This window comes from Cavia porcellus, unplaced genomic scaffold, assembly GCF_034190915.1.
Source record: "Cavia porcellus strain 051 isolate PalLab524CR breed Dunkin Hartley unplaced genomic scaffold, mCavPor4.1 scaffold_23, whole genome shotgun sequence".
In the NCBI taxonomy this organism is placed as follows: Eukaryota; Metazoa; Chordata; class Mammalia; order Rodentia; family Caviidae; genus Cavia; species Cavia porcellus.
Genome location: NW_026947506.1, coordinates 14785463 through 14794224, shown reverse-complemented (window position 1 = coordinate 14794224; position 8762 = coordinate 14785463). Strand labels below are relative to the sequence as shown.

The window sequence follows — 8762 nt, the reverse complement described above, 5'->3', positions numbered from 1 at the left end:
AAACATACCATACTTATATACAGATATAAAAAGATATAGGCATAGATATAGATAATTTAGTGATTTCAGTGGGGTATGTTCTCATCAGACATAGGTAACAATCAGTTCTAGTAATTCATATGTGAGAGGCCTGCTTATTGGTAATATAATCTTTACAAATCCTTGCCATTTCAACCTAGTAGCATCTGAAAAACTAACTTCATAGTAAATAATGTTTTTTTTTTATTTGTCTTTTGCTTTTTATTGGTACGGGGGATCGAACTCACAACCACACACTTGCACTTATGCCGCTGAGCTAAATCCCCAGCCCCAGTAAATATTTTTTTAGAAAAAAAAAAACTACTGATCTTGCTTGTTATAATGCTTTTTTTGTTTGTTTATTTTGTCTTTTTCATTTTTATCAGTACCAGGGATTGTACTCACAATCACCTGCTTGAGCTAAATCCCCAGCCCTCTGCTTGTTATAATGAAACAGGTCTGACAACAGTTAAGAACTAAAACCTGCAAAATACAATACATGCTACATACTAATTTGAAATATAAAACCAAATGATTCTTAATGGCCCCAGATTTATATTGAAATGTGAAATTCTGTGAAGTGTTTCCAAACCCTCAAATTCAATAAAAAGTGGACCCAATATCAAAATTTGAGATATTGTGAAAGATTAGAAATTCTTACTGTTAAAATATTCAACACAAGAAATCTATAACCTTTTTCTGTATAAAGGATACAAATAGTTCCCTGGCTCTAGTGATTGACAGCAAAGATTCTTGAACCAGTAGAATATACAATACAAAAAAAGTAAGTTCTTCCCTCACTGTATGGCTAGAGCCAAGGTTTCTTATTAAGATATAAGGATGAAGTTTGGTCCAAGATGTAAATGAAACTATGATACCATTCATATGCTTATTCTTCCTTTATTCCTTGAAGTTTGTCCCTAAGAGCTGAATAGCCAGTGTCTCTTTTGGTTTAGAAATAAACCATTTGAATAACATAAATATCTTACATTGAGATGACCGGGTGAGCTTAGTGAGATGGGAGTGACATGGACTTTTTAAATATCCTAAACCCTTTTGCCAGCCCAGGATAAGGTGGTGGTGGTGAAATGCTGCGTTTTCTGCTCAGTTCCATTGCCTGTTCATAAGAAGTTAATCCGGCGTCCTCCAAAGATGGCTACAATGGGGCCGCGGTACCTTCCTCAGGTCTTCTGAGATTGATGGAAAAGCTGCCATGTCTTACATAGAAGACTGAACACCCTGCATGTGGTTGTCTCTTACACTTGGTTATGCACACATAATACAAACACAGTCCAAGGGTAACCAAAGTGTTCCTCCAGCAATTATTCCAATCAGAATGTGAATAACATCAATTTTCTCTCTCCTGCCATCTGACTTTGGGGTTGGTCCTTTAACTGAATATTCCTTCCAAAATTGCATCGTTTTATCTTCATCCAGGAAGATCTCTCTGGCTTCCTCATAACTGCAAAACTCTTCCATGCATTCTCTCTCTCTCTCTCTTTTTTTTTTTTTTTTTTTTTTTTTTTATCGGTACCGGGGATCAAACTCACGACTGCCTGCTTGCAAGACAGGCGCTTATGCCGCTGAGCTAAATCCCCAGCCCCCTATGCATTCTCTTTATAGTTTACTGGGAAGGAAAAGCTCCAAATCAAATCTATTGTACAGGAGGCGACGATGTATGAAAAAGTTTGCTTCTTCCTTTGATGCAAAGATTTCTTCTGGGGCATGCCTGGAATCCTTTGCAGCTTTTGTGTAACGAGGAAGCGCTAAGGTAACTATGGGCAGTTAGCTGAGCAGATTCAGAAGTGTAAACATAGTCTGGCAGCTGTTAGACAAACTGAGAACAAATTGCTTGGATTAGTTCCCAAATGGGTGTTCACTTGGTCCGATGGATGTCTCCAAAGTCTTTTCAAGGTATCTCCGAGCTTAAAACTATTTCCAGGCCCGGTGAGGCGTGCTCACTTGTAATCTCAACTGGCTGAGACAAGAGGTTTGTCAGGAGCTTGAGGTCAGCCAGGGTTACACACTGAGTTCAAGGTGAGGGTGAGATAAGTAATGAGACTGGAGAGAGAGAGAGAGAGAGAGAGAGAGAGAGAGAGAGAGAGAGAGAGAGAGAGAGAGTTACTACTTTTAGCAAGGTTGGCTAGAGACCTGTCATTTATTCTTTCAAAGAACCAACTTTTTGTTTCTTTGATTCTTTGTGTTGTTTTCTTAGTCTCTATTGCATTGATTTCTGCTCTGACCTTTATAATTTCCTCCCTTCTTTTGTCTTTGTGCTTGACTTGCTCTTCTTTTTCTAGATATGTGAGGTGTAGCATCAGCTTGTTTATTTGGGTTTTTGTTGTATTCCTATTTTGGGAGTTCACCACAATAAATTTTCCTCCAAGGACTGCTTTCATTGTGTCCTACAGGTTCCAATAAGATGTATTTGTATTTCTGTTTACATGCAAATATTGTTTAATTTCTTCTTTAATTTCCTCTGTGACCCACTCATTGCTCAGTTTCCATGTGCTTGTGGGATTTTTGCAGTTTCTTTTCACATTAATTTCTAGTTTTATGTTGCTGTGCCCATAATATCCATGCGATCATTTCACTTCTTTCGCATTTACTTAGCCATGTTTTGTGGGCTAGTATATGGTCTATTTTAGAGAACATTCCATGTGCTGCTGAGAAGAATGTATATTCTGATGTTATTGGGTGAAACACTCTCTATACCTCTATTAAGTCCATTTGTTTTCAGGTATGATTCAGCTCTGTTATTCCTTTGCTGATTTTATGTCTAGTTGATCTGTCTCTTTGTGTTAATGGCATCATAAAATCTGTTAAATTGTGCTTTTGCTTATTTGATTTTTCATTTCTGTTAATATTTGTTTTGTATAGCTGGCTGCTCCGAAATTTGGTGCATATAAATTTAAGGTGATTAGCTTTTCCTCTTTTTAGCCTAACTAGAAAAAGGGTACAAGTAATTCAGAATTTCCAAAAAAAAAAAAAAAAAAAAAAAAAAAAACAGAAGAAATCACGAGTTAATAGATTACATATTGTCATCTTAGAAATAGTTGTTCAAGTTACAAAATTAAAGCATACAAAGTGAACATTCAAACAGTGAGATTGCAAACAGTTGTGTTCAATGATCCAACAAAAACTTAGTAATGTGGTCATCTATTTTACACACCTAAGCACACTTGCAGTTGTGTCACTGAGAGCACTTTCTTTCCCTCTTTTTTGTACGATAAAATTTACACATTTTGTGTTTTATTACTCCCACAATTCTTATTACTTTTTGGAAGAGAATAAAACCAAATGTGACAAAACATAGCAGTCAGTCAAAACAAAGAATGGACATAATACATGATGTAAAAACAGAATACAAGGTAATCAACAATGGTTACCATAATGCCTCTTGCTACCTTAAAAAGAATTGCCAATGTCATCAGGCATAATAAAACCAAACAAAGCAGTGCAGAAAAAAATCAATTGGAGACATTACTTAACTTCAAAAGAAGATATTAATGAAACCAGAATGGGTGTCATAGAGAATCTTATTGACTTCAAAGTAATTTCCTATACCCTCAAACTTGATGCTATCAAACAGAACAGAATAGAGTAAAATCAATCAAAACAAGATGGTAAGAGCAATACAGTCTTCAAGTCAAGTTAATAGGAAATCAAAAAGTTGCTATAATAAATCCTGTTAATTTTTAAATGTTTTTCCCTTAATTAAAAAAATCATAAATAAATAAATAAATTTTTTAAAAGGGGGGAGAATGAGATAAAAGAGGACATAGCAACCTAACACTACATGTCGGAACAGAATAATTTAAGCAACATAGTGTTTCACCACAAGATAATCCGACTTAATAGTAGTTACCATAGTGTCTCTTTCCTTGAAATATCTAAGTATAACTTTGTATACTACATCCCTCACTCAATGATAGGAAGAAAAAGTATTGTGAATATGGCCATTCTCCCAAACTCTTATAGAGATTCCATGCAATCCCAATAAAATTGCCATCAACATACCTCATAGATCTCGAGAAATCAATCCTAAAATTCATCTGGAGCAAGAAGAGTCCTAGAATAGCAAAGACAGTTCTAAGCAACAAAGGCAAGGCAGGAGGCATCACAATCCCTGACTTGAAGTTATACTACAAAGCAACCTGGAATCAAAACAGAGCCAAAGATCAGTGGAATAGATTAGAAGATACAATCACAACTACAAACACGTTAAACCACCTTATCTTTGAAAAAGGGGCCAAACAGGTTCACAGGAAGAATGATAGCCAAAATCTAAAACTAGACCCATACCTATCACCATGTACCAAATTAAAATTTAAATGGATCAAAGATCTGAATATTAAAACAGATACACTAAATCTATTGGAATCTTTTTTTCTTTGAGAAAGCAACTAATAATATTTACTGGAAGAAAAATATGCTCTGTAATAAATAGATCAGTAAAACCTGGCTTTCCACAATTCAAAGGTGGAAACCAAACTCATGTTGATTACTATGGACTGAACCGAAGTTATAATGGGGCAGTGATCTAAATGTTATGGCAAAAATACCCAATCTGTTGCAGGAGAAAATAGGTGGAACCATTGAAAATATATTTGTAGACAAACGCTTCAAGAAAAATATCCCTGACTAAATGAAAAATACAAAAATTAACAGTTGCCATCTTCCTTAATTAAAATCTTCTACACAGCAAAAAAGTCACAGAGTGAAAAGACATCCCAGAGTGGGAAAAATCTATAGCCAGTTGAGATGCAGCTGAAGAAGTAATACATAACACACATAAAGAATAGATAGAAATCAGATGCTCTCAAACTAAATGGGTATCTGCAATGAGTACAGAGTTGTGGAAACAAAAATACAAACTAATGTGAAAAATTGTTGAATGTGTCTGATCATTAAACAGATGCAAGTTAAAACCCTGATATTTTATCTATAGAAAATAGAGCTATAATCAGCTCATCAACCAATAGTAAGAGTTACTGTACTGTGAGGAAAATAGAACTCTCCTCCAATGTTGGTGAAAATGTAGACTAGGGCAGGGATTTTCGAAAACTACATGAAAATTCATCAAATATCTAGAATTAAAGGTCTTTTTTAACAAAGATTTTTCCTTTCTGGGTACCCATTTTGGAGAATTAAAAACAACATATCTCATGAAAATATCAGCACATTTTGTAATAGTGAAATCTTGGAAACAACCAAAATGTCTGTTAAACATGGTATGGATAAAAAAGTTTTATTTCATGATGAAGTACTACTTGGCCATACAGAAGGGAAACCTTGAGAATTTTATAGGTAAATGGATGCACCTTGAAACCATGTTCTTAATTAAAACAAATCAGACACTTATGTGACAACTTGAACCTTTTTTTGCTATGAGAAGTTGAAAGTGTCCGTAAATACCAAAATATATTATTGACATTGGGAAGTAGGTAAAAATGTGCAACTTAAATTGGAAGGTTATGGAATAGAAAGAATAAATGAGAAAAATGATAAAATGAAAACTTATCTGTGTACATACTGAAAAGAAGTGTTGAAGGAAAGAGAAAGAGGGAAAAGAGAAACAAATATATGATATGCAGGTAGACATTGCCAATGATGAATTGTTGCATCTTGGCATAAATGATGTAATCTTGAGGCTTTCATTATTCAGTGGCTGTATTTGACCCAGGAAAATGGAAAATTACTCAGGCTATAAGTCCAATGAGAAAAGGAAAATTAGTTGTATCCATAAGAAAAAAACTAACCTGCTCAGCAAAAGAAGCAGGATACAGGTGTCAACCTAATGTTATTGTGAGAGTCTAGCTAAATTGTTTTGAACAGGATGTTTTTTCTGTGTATCTCTGTTGAAAAGCTTTGTAATTTTCCAGTTCAGGGCCACTTGGTGACACTTTGAAATGGGTCCATGTGGGTGGTCACTGAACTCAGCTAATTAAATACTTAACATCAATTTGGCTGCTTGTATTCCAATATTCTTTTTTAAAATTTTTATTTAAAGAGAGACTAAACAAAACAGAAAATAGGTAGAAATAGTACATATGTTCAGAGAAAAAAATAAAGAGTAAAAAATCACTAGTTGATGTCATGTTAGAAATAGTTGTTCAAGGTACAAAAATGGGACATGTAAAGCAGGAATTCAAACAGAGAGACTGCAAAAAGTTCTGTTCAACTGTCCAACAAAAACCTACTAACATGGTTGTCAATCCTATACACTTAAACATACATGCAGTTATCCATATCTTCATTTATGTTTAGATTAAACAAACTGAAGCAGGTTAAAATCATTCTGAACAAACAATAATAGTATTGCTGGATTTCACATCATGAAACTCCATGATCAGCACTGGGTACGGTAGTGTCTTCTTTTTAAAACTGAATTTAAAGAGAGACTAAACAAAACAGAAAGTGGGTAGAAATAATACATAATTTCAAAGAAAAAATAAACAGTAAGAAATCACTAGTAGATGATTACAGATTCTCTTCTTACAAACAGTTATTCAAGATACTAAAGTGGAATATATAAAGTGGGGATTCAAACAGTGAGATTGCAACCAGTTCTGTTCAACTATCCAACAAAAACTTGAGACCATTTACATTAATGGTTATAACTGTTATATATTGGTTTATTGGTGACATGTTATATTTCTGCTGTTGCATCTTTATCTTTCTGTTCTATTTAATTGTCTGCTTTGTTAAGTGGTTTTTTCCTTGAGTGTATCTAGTCTGTCTTTCAGTATTCTTTGCAGGATTGGCTTGGTGATCATGAATTTCTTCAGCTGTTCTTTGTCGTGGAAGTATCTTATTTCTCCATCAATTCTGAAGGACAGTTTTGCAGGGTACATCAGTCCAGGTTGGAAATCATTTTCCTTTAGGGTCCGAAATACTTCACTCCATGCTCTGCTTGCCTTTATTGTTTGTGTTGAGAAGTCTGCTGTGATTTTGATAGGTTTTCCTTTATAGATGATCTGTCTTTTCTCTCTGACAGCTTTTAACATTCTGTTCTTTTGTTTGATTTCTGGAATGGTGATTATTATATGTCTGGGTGTAGTTTTATTTTGGTTATAGCTATTTGGAGTTCTATATGACTCATTGATCCTGATATCAGTTTCCAATTTCATGTTTGGGAAGTTTTCAGCAATTACTTCCTTATATATCCTCTTAACATCCTTTGTATTGTCTCCTTTTTCATTTATCCCTATCAACCTTATGTTGTTTTTCTTTGCATCATCTTACTGGTGTTTAATTGTTATTTCTTGATTTCTTGTTATTTTTAAAAGACCTTTCCTTTCCTGTTCACTGGCTGCAATCTTGTCTTCGAGGTCTGAAATTCTATGTTCGCATTCATTCAAGTGGTTTTTACAACTTTCAATGGAGCTTTTGATTTCCTGTATATCTCTTTGCATCTGTTTTATATATTCTGTTTGTTTCTTATATTGTTCATCCAGAGATTCTATCCTTTTGTTTAGTTCCTCCAATTTTTTTAGCTGCGTCTTCTTTAGATATGTTCAGCATGTCCTTCATTTCTTTTGTTATTTCTTCTTTTATCTGATAGATTATTTCTAGTTTGAATTCCTTCAAAGCTTCCCGGAGCTGCTTCTGAGCTTATTTCTGTTACTATTGTTTCAGGTATTTCAGGTATATGGCATGTATTTTCTTCTATGTACATGGCTCCGAGGCTTTCTTGGGATGGGTTGGATGTTTGAGATTGCATTTTGGTTTCGTTTTGTCATTTTCCTATATTACTGTGTTTCAAGTGTTGTTCCAGAGTTTCCCCTGGTCGTGTTGTAAATTGACTCTTATATCCTGGGCTCTTGGGACTCCTCTTGTAGTAGCTCTCTCCTTGGGCAGTGGAGCCCTTGGATTAAAAGAGGCTTGCCAGGCTCCTCTCAGGTAGACCTAAAGCTTCCTCAATTTTCACAGTTTCCCCTTCTGGTAGCAAAGCTACCCTCCTCAGCGCGACTGCTCCTTCCTCCAGGCAGTGGCAGTAGTGCTGGTGCTCTCCAGATCATAAGAAGGGCACAGGCAAGGTCAGAGAAGGTTTTAGCAGCTCGGCCCAGCTCCCTCCTTCTGGCCAGCAGCTGTGGTGTGCTCCTTGGCCAGAGGAGGCTGGAGGCGGACCTGAGCCCCCTCTGCGGGTCTGGGCACTCACGTTCCGTCCACAGCGGTGGTAGTATGGTAGTATGGGCTCCGGGTGGGAGAGGCGGCAGCAGGGCCGGCCTCCGCTCGGCTGTACACTCACCTTCTGGTCTGCAGCGATGGTAGTATGGGCCCCCGGGCCGGAGAGGCGGCAGCAAGGCCGGACCAGAGTCGCCTATGCTCAGTTGGACACGCACCTTCTGGTCCCCAGCGGTGGGAGTTTGGGCCCCGGGTGGGAGAGGTGGAAGCGGGGCCAGACTGGACTCACCTCTGCTTGGCTGGACACACACCTTCCAGTCCCCAATGGTGGTAGTATGGGCCCCGGGTGGTAGAGGCAGCAGTGGGGTAGGACCAGAGTCGCCTCCACTCGGCTGGATCTGGGACCACCTCTTATTAAAAAGTTTCTGCATGTCAAAAGAAGTCTCCAGCATAGTAAAAAGAAAACCCACAAACTGGGAAAAGATCTTAGTGAACTCCCCCTCAGACAAGGGAGTTTTGTCTAAAATAGATAAAGAATTAAAAAAAACTCAGACCCCCAAAATTCAAAGATCCAATCCAAAAATGAGCATCTGAGATGAATACGCAATTCTCAG

At 36.7% G+C, this 8762-nt stretch overlaps 1 pseudogene; it reads right to left on the bottom strand.

Annotated features, from left to right (window-relative positions):
• Positions 1 to 747: 747 nt before the first annotated feature.
• Positions 748 to 1833, bottom strand: LOC134472446 (transmembrane gamma-carboxyglutamic acid protein 4-like; annotated as a pseudogene).
• Between the last annotated feature and the right edge of the window lie 6929 nt (positions 1834 to 8762).